Source organism: Amphiura filiformis, chromosome 9 (assembly GCF_039555335.1).
Source record: "Amphiura filiformis chromosome 9, Afil_fr2py, whole genome shotgun sequence".
Classification (NCBI taxonomy): domain Eukaryota; kingdom Metazoa; phylum Echinodermata; class Ophiuroidea; order Amphilepidida; family Amphiuridae; genus Amphiura; species Amphiura filiformis.
This window is the reverse complement of record NC_092636.1, coordinates 26,785,946-26,801,542: the sequence shown is the minus strand read 5'-3', so window position 1 is coordinate 26,801,542 and position 15,597 is coordinate 26,785,946. Positions and strand designations below refer to the sequence as shown.

Genomic DNA, 15,597 nt, shown 5'->3' with positions numbered 1-15,597 from the left:
AGGAAATTGGTATCGGTGTCCCTCAAGGATCAATCTTGGGACCGTTATTATTCAATGTATTTGTTAACTCTCTGCCTAAGTCTGTAAATTCTAACTGTGAGTGTGTAATGTATGCTGATGATACAACTCTTTTACTTTGTTCATCTGATCCCAATATTCTGCAAAATGATCTTAACGATAACCTGAATAACATTGCTGATTGGTTCCAGGCTAACAATAAAGAAAACTAAACTGATGCTATTTGGAACAAGACAAGCTCTTCACAAGTTTATCATCTATCATGGAATGAACATGTAAATTATTTATCTTCTAACATATCTAAGCGTATAGTGGTTATTCGTAGAGTAAAGCAATACCTTCCATGGAAAACTGTCAAAATGCTTTCGCAAGCCCTTGTCTTTCCTCATTTTGACTACTGCAGGTCTGTTTGGTCCAATTTCAGTGCCCAAAAATGAGCTCCAAATTTTGCATAATAGGCTAGCCTGTGTTTTGCTCTCTGCAGACATCAGAACTTCAGTAGACAATATGATGAGGGACCTGGACTGGGTTAAACTTAGCTGTAGATGGGAGCATCGACTTATTTTAACTTTTAAATGTCTCACACAAATTGCAGGACAAATTGCTCCTGAGTATCTTTCTTCTAATTTTACCTTCACTCATTCTACACATTCTAAATGTACAAGGGGTCAATCTCAAAACAGCTTGGTTCCAATATGGAAAACCTCTTCTGGAAAGAAACTTTCCTTTACTGTTTACAGATCTTCAGTTGCTTGGAACAAACTTCCTCCCAATCTTCGTATCAGAACTTCAGTAGACAATATGATGAAGGACCTGGACTGGGTTAAACTTAGCTGTAGATGGGAGCATCGACTTATTTTAACTTTTAAATGTCTCACACAAATTGCAGGACAAATAATTGCTCCTGAGTATCTTTCTTGTAATTTTACCTTCACTCATTCTACACATTCTAAATGTACAAGGGGTCAATCTCAAAACAGCTTGGTTGTTCCATTATGGAAAACCTCTGTTTACATATCTTCAGTTGCTTGGAACAAGCTTCCTCCCAATCTTCGTGTTAATTCAATGAGTTTGGGTGGATTCAAAAATGCAATTGGTCTGTAAGTTTTGTATAATAATTTGAGCTCAATATTGCTGCATTTTGTTTTGTATCATGTTTGGTTCTTTCATTTTGTATAATATATATTTCTTATTTTGTTATTATCATATTCATATCATCATTATCATGTTCATATATATATAATTATAATCAATACATTTGTATTGATGGAATTTCCTGAATAAATAACGAATAAATAAATAAATACCTATAAGGCATATGGATACAAGGCTTTGAAGCCTTATTACATTGCTAGGTATATTGCTTAAATATTGCTTAATTTTTGGTAAGGAATATACAAGGTGTCCCAGAATGATTTCTACCGTGTTTGAACAAAAATATCAAAAATATATAGTCAACAGTGTAACTAATTTTAATAAGAGTAATACAATGACACATACAGGGTGTCCCAGAAAAATTACAGAGTGAATAAAATTGAGCGTAAGTTAGAGAACTAGACATCAGAATCCAAACATTTAAAATGTAACGCATAGCCTATTTTATTGTGCATCACATATGAAAATTTTATTTGATTCGATTGACTGGTTGCAAAGAAATAACCGATTACACAATGCGCGCATTAATGCAGTTCATTCAAGTTTGATCAAAAGCGCTTTTTCATACTCGCACTTTATCGCTTCCTAAAGTTTGTATATCTCATTAAATTTAGTCCACATTATCTATTTTATAATCCGATGGTGTTATGTTATTCATGCTTTCACTGAAGATGAACATCAGTTTGTCTGAAAAACTTTGATTTCTGCAATTGGAAGCTTTCCATCTTGAATTCTTTAGGTTGTGCAAAAATGTTATATTTTAACTTTCCGAAGAACATTTGAGCCAAGAATGACAATGATCAAGCGCTTACAGCTTTACGTGTGATTATTGATAGCATGCAACATTAATGTTGAAGTTTTAAAAGATTTAAGCGTTGCATTACAATTTCTTGGAAATATTCAAAAGCGTTAATGTGGAATTCTTTATGCAATAGTTCTGTATGCAACATTTATATCAACATTAACGAAAAAAGATATTTACAAGCACCGAGCATGATAAGCATCATCTTACATGCAAGCTCTCATGTTCAATATCGTGTAGGTTTTCAAATTTGAACAAAACCTAATAAATGTTTTGCAAGAAACATATTGTTTAAAAAGAACGAGAAGGAGTTCACAGAACAAAATATGAACTCCATTGACAGTTAACCACTAGTGCGCATTGTGTTGAATGATCAGCTTTCTTTCAAACTTGGAATGAAGTGAATTGGCGCATGCATTATGTAATCGCTCATTTCTTCGCAATCAGTCAATCGATTCCAGTAAAATTGGCGTATAAGATGCAGAATAAGATGGGCTACACGATGATGTTTAGATTTTTGGATTTTGGTGTATATTTCTCGACTTAGGTCTACATTCAATCGGCCGGTAATTTTTTCTGGGACACCCTGTATGTATTCTATGACTTTCATGGAAATAGCTTGATTTGTTTTGGCGTGACATTGATTACTGAAAATGGACGAAAACTGCATGTGTGTAATTTACAGCGCAAAGGCTTCATAACACATGGATCCTTTATCACCATTGTCCAGCCGCACTGTGCAATACATTGGAGAAATCCTACATTATTTTATAGGAAATACACCAAATTTGGCAAAGATGTAGATCTTACAGCGCTGAATAATTCTTGATATAGGATTAAGTGAAACATTGCAATATAACTTCAGATATTTAGGTTGAAAAACATACTTTTTATGTGATTTTTAGAAACAATTTTTTACCCAAAATGTCATTACCAGAGGATATAACTTCTTGAGGATCCTCCGCAGTAAATTTTAATCTTCTCCGTTCACGTAGCTGTGGGTTTGCCAATATACTGTGGACATAAATACATGCTGTGACACAAAGAAGGAACCTTCTCTTTACTTCTTAAGAAAAATCCATCTCTGCCGGCATTTCAAATGATGAAACTCACATACTGCAATAATTGTCTTCAAAACTGCCGCCAAATAAGGAATAGTTTAAGGTAACTCAAGTGTAACAAATCCTTTATCCCATACAGGAATTGCTTCATAACATCATAAATAATCAATAGCTATCGACTATTTAGTAGAAGTAAGAACATGACACAACAAATAATACTGCATAACATTAACTTTGTACTGAACAGTTAGTAATTTTACAGGTTTTTAAAATAGGTAGTTTTGTCAAAACTTGGAATTCACCTGTTTTACGCAATATCCTGTAACTTCTATTAGGAACGTCCAATTTCTAAAATCTAAAATTTCTAAGAAAGCTAAATAATTTTAGAATTTAAAACAATACTACCAATAGTAATGCCCTTCATGCCTAAAAAAATACAACTTTCCTGGTATAAATCATTCTGGGACATAGTTCCACATTGAAGTAAACAAATTTTTAATTATTTGGGCAAAAAAGTGAAATTTTCTCTTTAAATCACACTATATTGTAGGTAATAGAATAGAAAATAATATTTAAGTAATGGGTGAGAGGCGCATCGCCCCGGGGCATCGCCGCATGTTATTTTACCTCTTTACTGCCATTTGGGTGTAAAGGGTACTATACATTACCCTTAATTTCATAAATATAAATATATTTTTTAGAGTGATTTTGTATTCTTGCCAGCTAGTGTGTGTATAATCGTACTTCCGATTCTTTCTTAATATATTTTAATGGTACAGGTTATTTTTATCATTGCTATATACGGTATATAAAGTACAATATAAAAATTAGGTTTATTTCGCAACCATCGGTTTCACGCACGCTTTTACACAGTGATCATCAGGCAAAATGACGTTGTCGCGACACTCGCAGTTACGCTCGCGATATTGAGCGTCACGACCACGCAAAGCTAATTCCACTTTTCCGTGCAAAAACAGGTCATTTTGCCTGATGATGCCGTAAAAGCGTAATGTGAAACCGATGGTTGCTAAATAAACCTAATTTTATATTGTAATAAGCTCTGCAAATAATGCATCGAGCACTTTTTGCTGCAACTGATATAACTCTTGTGTTTTATATAAAAATTATATATATATATGTGTGTTCTATTGAGTATCATGAAATAAATTACAGTGATGATTATATTTTAAATTTACAATATTTTGTTGGTCTATTGTCTAAACTAGAGCGATTTATACATTGCAAAGGGCTGGCCGGGCTCAGGGTATTAAAAACTTCAGTATAGTTTGGACTAGGCATGCTCATGATAATGTTATTATTGTCTATAGCGATAAATTGTTATTATCGTCGATCGCGATAAATTGTCATTATCGCGATCACGATAATAGTTTGACAGGCCAAGATATTTTGATGGTAAAAATGTGTCTTTAATTTAAAACCGAAAAGCAGGCAGATGACACAGGTGATGATACCTAGAGTGACCAACCCGACAATGGCGCCAATGACAATACCACTAGCAATAGCGCCACCCAACAATGGTGCCAATGACAATACTAGCAATAGCGCCACCAGATACAGACTAACAATATTTAATAATATTTTCATGGTTTTTTTTCCGAAACAAACTTGGCCAAATTATCCAAATTAAATGTTTTTAAGCTTCCATCATTACCGCCATATTATATCGATTATCGCGATATTTTGCTGGCGATAATGAAAAAGTGCCGATGAACATGCCTAGTTTGGATCATGACTTTTATCATCTACAGAGGGAGTGTGAATTTCAAATGGGGCTATTTGGGACTCCATTTGAATTTTACTGGGAAATTAGCTTTATTATGACTAAGTTGTTATATTGTGCACAAAAAGTATCTGTACACTTAAAACAAAAGTAATATCTTGAAGACAATTAAATTACCAAATAAAGTAGTCAATGAGAATTTTGTTCTGCGTATTGTGATATCTTATTTGGCATGATGCGACCGGGATGCGACTTATTTCCAAACTTGCCAAATAAAATGAAAAAAGAGAGCATTTCAAAAGTTTACAAGGCCTTGTCCTCGAAATATGCTAATGGGGGGGCTTTTAAAATCAAATTTGTTGATTTAGCCTCCAATGCCGCCCCCTCCCCCACACCCCCGAAAAAAAATCCTGGCACCGCCTCTGCATAACCTCTAGGGTTGGACAGCATCTCATGCCAAGTAATTAAAACTTGACAGCCTTAAGAATTATTCATCTATTGATTACTTTATTGGTGATTTAGGTTTGGTGTCTTTAGGTACTGATTTGTGTACAGATACATATATTAACCCCCCCCCCTTTAAAGGTGGGTAACCTGATTGACAGCCTCAAAGGCCCATTCAGTGATTTGCTCATCTGGACGATCATAAAAATCATGAAAATTCAGATTTTGGTACCTTTGTTATTGTCATAGATGTGCTAACTGCTAGTGGTCCAGCCAAAAGCTGGGGAAGACAAAATAAGGCATTTTACATGAATCTGTCATTTATTTACTGACAGTATATGCATGTAAATTAGCTACATGTATTTAGTGAATGGGGCTTCAACTTCGACACATCTGTTTTCTTCAGGTTTTTTTGCCAAATATTTCATTTCAAAAATTCAAAATGACAATAATTGGTGACAACAATTTATGATTTTAAACTTTTGATCTCAACACAAGATTAGACATACCTCAAATTTTTGGTCGTAACTTCGACCTTCATCGGGAGACTGGCAACCCAAGTTTGGGATCAATGACCTTTTGGACACTTGACCCCAACACTGGTCGTAGACTCTTGGTAGCTGGTATCGGCCCCCGTCACGGTTAAGTGAAGGTTGGTTGACTCTAATGTAGATGGCCTCCTTGACACCCCTTTCGAAATACTTAGGTTCCCGGTCGAGGATCTTAACTTGTTCCAAGTCGACTTGGTGCCCCGGGGATTCAATGTGGATGTGTTTGGAGAATTCTGACCAGCTGGAACTTGGACGACGGTGCTCAAGGAATCTGGCTTTCAAGGATCGTTCTGTTTCGCCAATATATGATTCCGAGCACTGGCCTTTAAGTGTTTTTCCCTGACCCCGTCCCTGACAAGGGATAAAATACACTGGTCCCGCTATGTCCTCTTGTCAGTCTTGTCTTTTGGTGACACAAGTAACTGTCTAAGGGTTTGAGTTGGTTTGAAACAAACCCTGACACCGTAGTTGCTGAAAGTTCTTCTGAGGGCCTCGGACGTTCCCTTAATATAAGGTAGCACTATTTGCCCTTTAGTCTCTACATTTGCATTGTCCTTGTTTTAATATTGTCAGATCTCGCTTTCTTAGGCTTGTTTGCACGCTCAAAAGCCCATTTGGGATAGTTACACTTCTCCAATGCAAAAAAATAAAAATTGATATTTGTGAGCAACTTGTGTGCTTGATTAATGTCTCAAAAAACAACAACTTGCTCATACATGTATACAGCGAAGATCAATTTTTTGATTTTTTTTTCTTCATGGAATGTAATACTCTAACCAAAGTTGCCCCAGGGCAACTTTGGTCAGGCTATTTGTAACCCCTAGGGTACCCTTACAAAATTATTAAAAAATCTTTTTCAACTTCAAGGTGTAGAAGGGAACCCTAATGTCATAAAAAAGAAATAATTAGAAATATAATTGGTTTTGTTTGGAAGCAGTGGTTTAAAAACTCTGAAAAGTGCCCAAGTTACCCCATTTTACAGTACCCCCATAATTTTTTGCGACCACCCTCCTGTTAAAATATCCCTGCGGTATCCTATGGAGGACAACCCACAGCTACCCACCAAGTATTTTCCACCCCAGAGGATATTTAGCTATATTTATGAGCAGGGGCGGCGCCAGGGTATTTTGATAGGGGGGGCAATACAATGTTGGAAATTTGTTATGCGGCGCGATAGCGCTGCCCGTCGCGCTTGCGCGATGCAGGGGGGTGTCTGAGGGGGGATGTGCCCCCCTGAGAATTTTGAAATTTTTCCAAAATGAAAGCACAAATGAAGCCATTTGATGCACCATTTTCAACCTTTATTTATTTATTTTCCAACCGCATATTTTTATGGATTTCATTCACGGGCCCGACTTTCGGCCCGCAAAATTTTTTGTGCTAAAATGGCCAAATATGAGGTTACTTTGGTCAGAAACCCACATACAGGCGTTAACAATGGGGAATGATTGTATGTACCATCAAAATATTGGGGGATTTAATATAGGCTACCCCACCCCACACCCGGATCTACGCCTCGCAACGCGGTGTATGTTAAGTTGCATTGTATATGATAGGCCTATGCCGTTTTTTATTATAGGCCTATAGGCACGATAAAATGATATAAATGGGGGTGTCTGGAAGTTGGAAATATTTTAAAATGAAAGCTGTAATCCGGAGCGTAGGCGGGAGGTAGTCGCCCCTCCCTCCATCACTAAAAGCCGACAAGGTCCACTTTGTGAGTGTAGCGAGCGAAAAAAAGAGGGTTTTTTATACTTTTTCAGTCAGAAAATCTCAAAATGTGCCCATTCCTCTCTTTCTCCCCCTCCCTTTTTTTTCCTTCTTCTCTTTTCTTTTCCTTCCTTTTACCCATTTTTTGCAAATCATAGGGGGCAATTGCCCCCCCTCTGCGCCGCCCCTGTTTATGAGCGCTCCTTATTAAAAGTTAAATACTTATTGTATTTTGCCGGCATGGTGGGTTAATTCTGAATTGACACTTAATTTAGGTCTACTTTGTCTCAGGTCCAAACTCTACCATGGAAAGTTTGCTATATCTTTATAAATATAATGATTGATTGTTCTGGATTTAGGTTTTGGCAGCTTTTAACATTTCAAATTTGAAAGAACTATACGTTTAATTGCAATATTTCGAAACCACAAACCAAACTGGGTGCTATGATGTACGAGATTGGGTTACGAGTATGCATTTTACCAAGTTGGCAATAGGTAATTGCTTCATTTTACATATGTATGACTTTATTGTGATGACCATCAAATTGTGGGGGTTTTTTTTCAGAAAAAGGATGAGGTTCAAGAGTTTAGGTAGATATGAAATGTGCTGGATAAGTTTTTTGTTTATGGATGAAATTTGCTGTAATCAACGAAATCTGGCAAATGGCTCATTTTCCCGGGCTCATTTTCAGTCCAAATTGACACCTAACACATTCAAATCGGTTAAAATTTGATATAAAATTGATGGTTTGAACTCAATACACAAATTTATTGAGTCGAGCTATGAGTTTAAAAATATTGGACTCGAGACGAAGTCGAGTCCAATATTTTAAACTCATAGCGAGACCAATAAATTTTGTATTGGGTGAAAAAAACCATCAAATTTTATCATTATTATGTTTTCAGAATCTTTTCTTGGTCAAAACATGACGTTTGGTAAAAAAATGTGATTTTTTTGGTAAAAAATGTAATTTTTGGTCAAAATGTGATTTTTGGTAAAAAATGTGATTTTTGGTCAAACATGTGTTTTAGTCAAAAATTTTTAGAAAAAAAAATTTTTTTTGGGGGGGGGGAAAGTGAGCCTATCCCCAACACAGTCCAAGTTTTGAGTCCAAGTGTTGATTATATTGGACTCTTCAACTCTGTACAAACTTAAGGAAGATTCTGAGAACGTAATAATGACGAAAATAGGATATTTTCTGTTGAATTAATACCTGTCCAATTGATTTTGTCATATCAATCAAATGGCAATAAAATTCCAAGAAGGCAAAGTTTCCATCCCTGGTATACTCATGCAGAAACAGATTTTACTATCAATGCATATGTGACGTGTCATGTCAAAAGGAGACACTTTTGGGCAGGTTATCAATTTCGAGGTTTTTACATATCTTAAACATAGGGATATTTTGCTCCACAACGCCCTTTTTCCCAATGAAATCGGACATTCCTAAGCGAAGATATTGAGTTCGTAAATTGTGGTAAATTATAAAATTGGAAATTGAGATATCGGCCTTTAAAAATATTATTGACAATGTTGAGAATAGGAATTACCTTGAAAAATGTCTCCAAAAATACTAGATGCCAGTTATATTCCTATCTGAAATTATCAGACAATATTTCTAACATTAATAACATCACAAATTCGCAACAAACCCAAATTGTGAAAAATCATCCCCAGGCAGATTTTTGGCTATATTTCTCCATTCATGACACTGCCCAAAAGTGTCTCCTTTTGACATAACATGTCACATATTATCCGTTTTTGACTATACAATGTAAACATGAGCAAGGTCATGTTTTTGTAGAATCAGCAGGTAGTACCGATAGCTACCGATAACGAAATTACACGCTAATTGAAACTGAACATACAATTTAAAAAACCGCTTAATTTGTAAACAGATAATACTCTGTGATTATTTATGGAAGAAATTTAAGGGAAATGCTCTCAATGAAATAATCAATATATTCAACATACATTTTGTTTTGTCGACGATGAAAATCCGTTCACAAATAAAGTTTTTAGGACATTTATATTTGACAATTCAATTCATTCAGAAAATGCAAGATTGGATTGTGTAATCATGCAGTCTTTTGATTTAATGTGCTTGCAACTAAATCCGTTATCTACCCAGCAATGTTTGCTTATCTTAATTGGAACCCTAATGATGTGGTATAATCTGTGATTAAATAGGCCTATGAATTTGAAAGCTTGTATTTCCACAAGTCAGGATGTTGGTATCATTATGCCTCAAATCACTGATTTATTGTAAGATCAGTGCAGAGTAGATTAGATACGAAAATGGAAAATTAAAACAAATTACTCTGCACCTAATCCGTGAACTGTGTCTTTTGAAAGCCTCTTCTTGCTTCAGGTTTATCCATTTAATTAAAAAACTATAAATGGTACAAGACAGAAAAGGTAAACAGACAGAAATTTAGAGTTATTAATGAGAGATTTGACAGGAAGCTGTAAGAGTTAAATTGTTGTGGACATGATGGGTGTAAGCGCGAAAATGTTGAATGTCAGATCAAAGTAAGGGACCATTCACAAACATTTCTCTTTTCAATAATGTACTACTAAGTCAGGTTATTAATATGACAGGTAACTGCAGGAGGTCACAGCCAAGGCGCTTTTTTCAAATGGCGGCCATTTAGTCAATAAAGATACTCTGCAAAAATCAAGACTTAAAGGTGCTGTAGTTTTGTCAAAATCCGAGATTTTGAATAAAACGATGGAACCGTACCGGCGTTTTATTATTACGACGGAAATATTAGTCGAACATGTATGCACAGTATGTACACGGCGTGCAGGATACACATACACATACACCCAGATGATCGTACCGTATTACAACCGCGGATGTATATGCATTGGCGCTAGTAGTAAATTCCAATTTTCTATGTTTTACTTCACTTGTTCGGCTAAAAATTAAAAGGGGACATATCTGACAGTAAAAGCTAACATTTTATGGAAACTAAATATACTAATCTATTTTTACAGAAATGTTATAATATGGCTTTAACAGTTACTGATAATAGATATTTGGATAATTTGTCATGGCTGGTTATGATCACCGGCAGCAAACATTCTTAAGGTCGTCTGAATATAGATTGTTGGATTGATGCGAAACTCAGTGGATGTGATTTCCATTGATCCCTTTGTTGTACAAGTATAAATTAAATGTAGACCTATTTAGCACACATTTTTCAATTTAGCTTTCAACATGAAAATTCTTGAGAATATCTTATAGTGGTAACAATATTTCCCACCCGGTTAGTTGTGCATGTGCTACAAACAAAAAAATTAATACTAGCATTCCAAGTAGGCCTACTTGTCAATGTATAAAAATTTATGAAACATTTATTCATCCATGGCGTTGTCTTTTTTCTTGACATTTCTTGTTACGTTTCTTTTAGTTTGCGGGAGCAGGAGGTTTTATTTAGTGGTGTGCCACCTTACTCTGAATTTGTGCAACATCGCTGTGATAGCGATTGGTTTTGAGCCAATGAGATAGAGCACTTTTTGTTGTGTTGGAAAAAGCGAGCTACCTCATTGGTCAAAATACCAATCGCTCGTCGCTCAGCGATGGAGTACAAATTCAGCTTCAAACTGTGTTGCGCATTATTGACATGGACGAAGAGCGTACATATCTGACTGTTCAGTGGACTTACATTCTTACAACCGTAGTGCACATTTGCTGTCTGCTTGTCAACGAGTATTCGGCGAGCTTTAGTTTCTCGGTTGTATATACAGTTCACTGATTGAAATCCATGCATCTGCAGCATTGATGTGCTTGCACAACTGCCGACAGCGACAGCAGCTGTGCTATCTCGTAGTCGTACAGCACGTACAGTGTCACAGAGTAGGTAAGCTTAAACTCACAATCTACTTATCTTCTAAAGTTGTTTTTTTAAAAGCTCATGATGAGCTGGTAGTCCTGCCAGCAAGACTTCAGTCTTTATCATAAACATAATGACATCTATGGACCTGAATCAGATAATGTCATAATGTTAAAGTTACAGATACTGGAACTAATAATGAGCTGGTGAATTGCGATCGCGTAAGTGACAAGGAAGGTTGCCTACGCTACCAAGACCAATGGGTCAGCCGGCTTGTTGTCAAGTGCATTGATCAGCCAATCAGCGTGATTGTTTATTGCTTTTGCGTTTACGCTCGTGTACGCGATACGCACAGGCACGACCACAGAGATGTCAACAAGTCATTTTTTGCAAGTCAAGTCCAAGTCACAAGTCCTTTTGTCCAAGTCCCAAGTAAGTCAAGTCATTTTGAAAAAGTTGCAAGTCAAGTCAAGTCAAAGTCATCAAATCACAAGTCAAGTCGCAAGTAAGTCACAACTTGTCACAAGTCACTACAAGTCTATTCAGCAGTTTTGTGTTTGCTGGGACAGGACTCCGAGTTTTCAACCTGACATACTTTTTACTTCCCACGCCGAGCCTGTGTCGCTGATTTAGGGCACTATTTATTTATGTATTTATTTATTTCCAGTTCAGGTTATGCGGGACACGAGGCCCGCCAGCAGATAATTCATTAATGTTATTGTAGGCCTAAAATATTCATAAATTCTATCCATAAATTGCAATTTACAGGAAAGTAACCTCAGACTTAACTTGCGTTGGTAACAAGTCAATTTTTTGTAAGTTGCAAGTCAAGTCACAAGTCCCAAAATAGTGACTTGAGTCAGACTCGAGTCCAAGTCACACGACTCAAGTCTACATCTCTGCACGACCACGGAAGTTTAAAAAACAAAACTTTAGTTTTAACTATATTCTTATTATATCCAGCTCTGCTTCATATTGCATGCGTGAGCCACACATACAGCTCTGCCAGGTCTATACTCAATACTGAATTGTCCGAGTTGCTCAGAATTCTCTAAATTGGGACGTCAATATCATTCAAGCTGTTGTGACGTTCAAAAAAACATTGAACATTGACTACATTGAAAATTTGTGAAGCGCTTTAAAATAATGAGCACAAAGTCAACAAAATGACTTCTAGATATAATTTAATTGAAATCTGTACTTCAATCAAACTTTAAATAATAGTATTTTTAACACACTACATCACTGTAAATATTTTGCACTGAACTCTGCTGTCTGCAAAATCTTGGATGCGGAGAGCACAACACACTGCAGTGCGATTATCTTCTTATGAAGTCTGCACTTACACAGGAAGAAGAAGAAGAAATCATACCAATATGTACTATCAGTCACTTTTAGCAAATGACATATGTGATTTCCCTGATTTGGTTGTAATTTTGCCTGTATAAATTTTGTCCCCTTTTTGACACCTGAATTGGGACTTTATCAAGTGCTATTCTGCATTTCTGTCTGTCCTTGTGTGTGTGTGTGGGGGGGGGGGGAAGGGGTGTCCGCCCGGAGCTGTATCTGGGGATCCGTAAGAGCTACAATGTACGTGCATGATGATGACGGGGACGTTACTTGGTGGGAGGAATGATATCCAAGTTTGCTCTGTAATCATATGTTTTTTGTTGAAAAATATGCAAATTTACATCTAGCTAATTTGCATAATTTATGCTAAATCAGCGTAAATTGATAGTGGAGTTTGTGGACAAACTATCTCAAGATCCGTAGGACGTAGGGTAACGAAACCTGGTGGCAGGAACGATAGACACCTGCTGATCACCTGATAAGTTTTTTGGTGAAAAGTATCCACATTTAGTTGGTAATTTGCATAATTTATGTGGAATGCTTCTACAAATATGGTTGGAAATGTGAATAAATCCACCTTGTGGATCGAGCTGATATCCGAACTGGAATGATGTTTATCTGTATTTATAGGGAACCACCATGGTAATAGCAATCTCAAAATTAATGATTTTATGAAAGATGTTGACAATTTTCTGGATGAAATATATATGTGTTAGACCCAAATAAACTGATATTATTGGGTGACTTTAACATACATGAATAAACCATCTAAATCCAATGTGTCTCAATTTTCCAATTTGCTGTCTTCAAATGGTTTTGAACAGCATATTACTAAACCCACTCATCGTCTTGGTAACACACTTGATCTTGTAATATCAACCATCTTTTGGTACTGAACTTAAAGAAAAATTATCCTGTGTTGAGAGTGATGATATTAAAGGAGGATTTCGTGATCCTAGCATCCTCTTTTTATGACATTTTTCAGTAGATATCCACGAAAAAAGCTTATTTCCAAAATTTCAGTTGATTCCGATTTTGCGTTTGCGAGTTATGCATGATTATGTGTATTACACTGCTCCATAGACAATGCGTTGTAATTTCGTTCTGGTGCACCAGAACGAAATTCAAATTTGGCGATATTTTTGCTAAACGAATTAATCTGCAAGAAATATTTGGTACATAAACATTATGTAGCCAGAGGTATCCAGTGGTGTAAAAATCTCAACTTTTTTTGGGAAAAGTGGGGGGATGAGGCTGTGGATCACGAAATGCCCCTTTATTGATATGGTGACATGTTATACTGATGTTTGTAATTATTTGCTTGATATTATGCACCTGTTACCACCAAGAGTGTGTTTGTTAAGCTGCCGTCTACCTTGGTATAATGATGAAATCAAGGAAGCTCGTAGAAAACGCAGGAAATTAGAACGTAAATGGTGTAAATCTCATCTTGATCATGATCGTTTGGGTTACCTTGACCAGGCCCTGTGATGAGGCCCATCTTGTCAATGGTATCATCAGGGCTAAGACTGATTTCTTCAGAGCCAAGATATTGGAAGCGAAAAGTCTTGAGGAGGGTAGCCTAGGGTCAAGATTCCCTTTGATTCCTGCATAACAACTATCTTATGGGCATGAAACTTGGTGGGTACAGTCAACATTTACATGTTTTTTTGTAGAGTAACATTTTTGGAAGGTCATTTTGGGGTCTCCATGGTCACCAAGGGGTCATCTGATGTCAGATTACTTAAAACTGTTGTATGGGCACGAAACTTGGTGGTGGGTACAGTCAACATTTAGAGCCAAATTTTTGGAAGGTCATTTCTGGGTCATCCGAGGTCACCCAGGGGTCATCTGAGGTCAAATTATTTAAAACTGTTGTATGTGCATGAAACTTGGTGGGTACAGTCAACATTTAGAGTCAAATTTTGAAGGTCATTTTGGGGTCATCTGAGGTCACCCAGGGGTCATCTAAGGTCAAATTACTAAAAACTATCGTATGGGCATGAAACTTGGTGGGTACAGTCAACATTTAGAGTCAAATTTTTGGAAGGTCATTTTGGGGTCATCTGAGGTCACCAAGGGGTCATCTGAGGTCAAATTACTAAAAACTGTTGTATGGGCATGAAACTTGGTGGATACAGTCAACATTTAGAGCCAAATTTTTGGAAGGTGATTTCGGGGTCATCCAGGGGTCAGCTGAGGTAAAATTACAAAAACTATCGTATGGGCATGAAACTTGGTGCAGGCCTTGCCGTCTAGATTTTAAAGGCGAGTGGTCAATCACTCGCTAGCATGATGCTAGGCGAGTGGTCGAATCACTCTCTACATTTTAATCGAATCACTCGCTAGGTCTGAAAAATCATTCATATCATAATACTAATCATGGCGTGTCCGTCCGTCCGTCCCTCTGTCCGCGATATATCCAATCGCGCGGTGTCCTATCGTGGCGTATCAACGGGAGTGTGCGCAGAGTACCGCATCGCGCATCGGAAAGCATTACAGTGTGACTAACAGGTGCATCTCATCAGACAAATAGGCCTATTTTAAAGACATGATTAACATAAAAATCATCAGTTATGGTAAGGCCTATACATGTATAACCCGTTTGCGTTCACATTTCTCCCGATTGAATTGACGGCCTACATCCAGACACTAATAGAATTTCGTGGTATTTTTGGGTCCTCCGATGTGGTAGCAGGACAGGGCTTGGAATAGGCGAACGATAGGTTTTCAGATTATGGGTTCCGAAGTAAGCGTCACAGCTACGAAACAAGAGTTGATAGTTGTGTCTTAATCATTGAGGGACGTATATCGTAGTAGTTTGAAAGGTCAGGACAAGTATTATGGGTAACGGGTGCTGGGTAATTAGAGATAGACCTATCACGAGAACCGCCCAACCCGAGAACCGCGAAATCTAGTACATGT

At 36.9% G+C, this 15,597-nt stretch overlaps 1 protein-coding gene across 2 annotated transcripts in view; it reads left to right on the top strand.

The window, feature by feature from the left end:
* The first annotated feature begins 11,093 nt into the window (after positions 1–11,093).
* LOC140160810 (uncharacterized) overlaps positions 11,094–15,597 on the top strand; it is a 64,914-nt gene continuing 60,410 nt past the window's right edge. The window contains exon 1 of one of the 2 annotated variants that reach the window (XM_072184120.1): positions 11,094–11,345. The gene's annotated coding sequence lies outside the window, so the exon portion shown is untranslated. Of the gene's footprint in view, positions 11,350–15,597 lie in introns of both variants that reach the window. The other variant, XM_072184119.1, reaches the window with a different exon arrangement.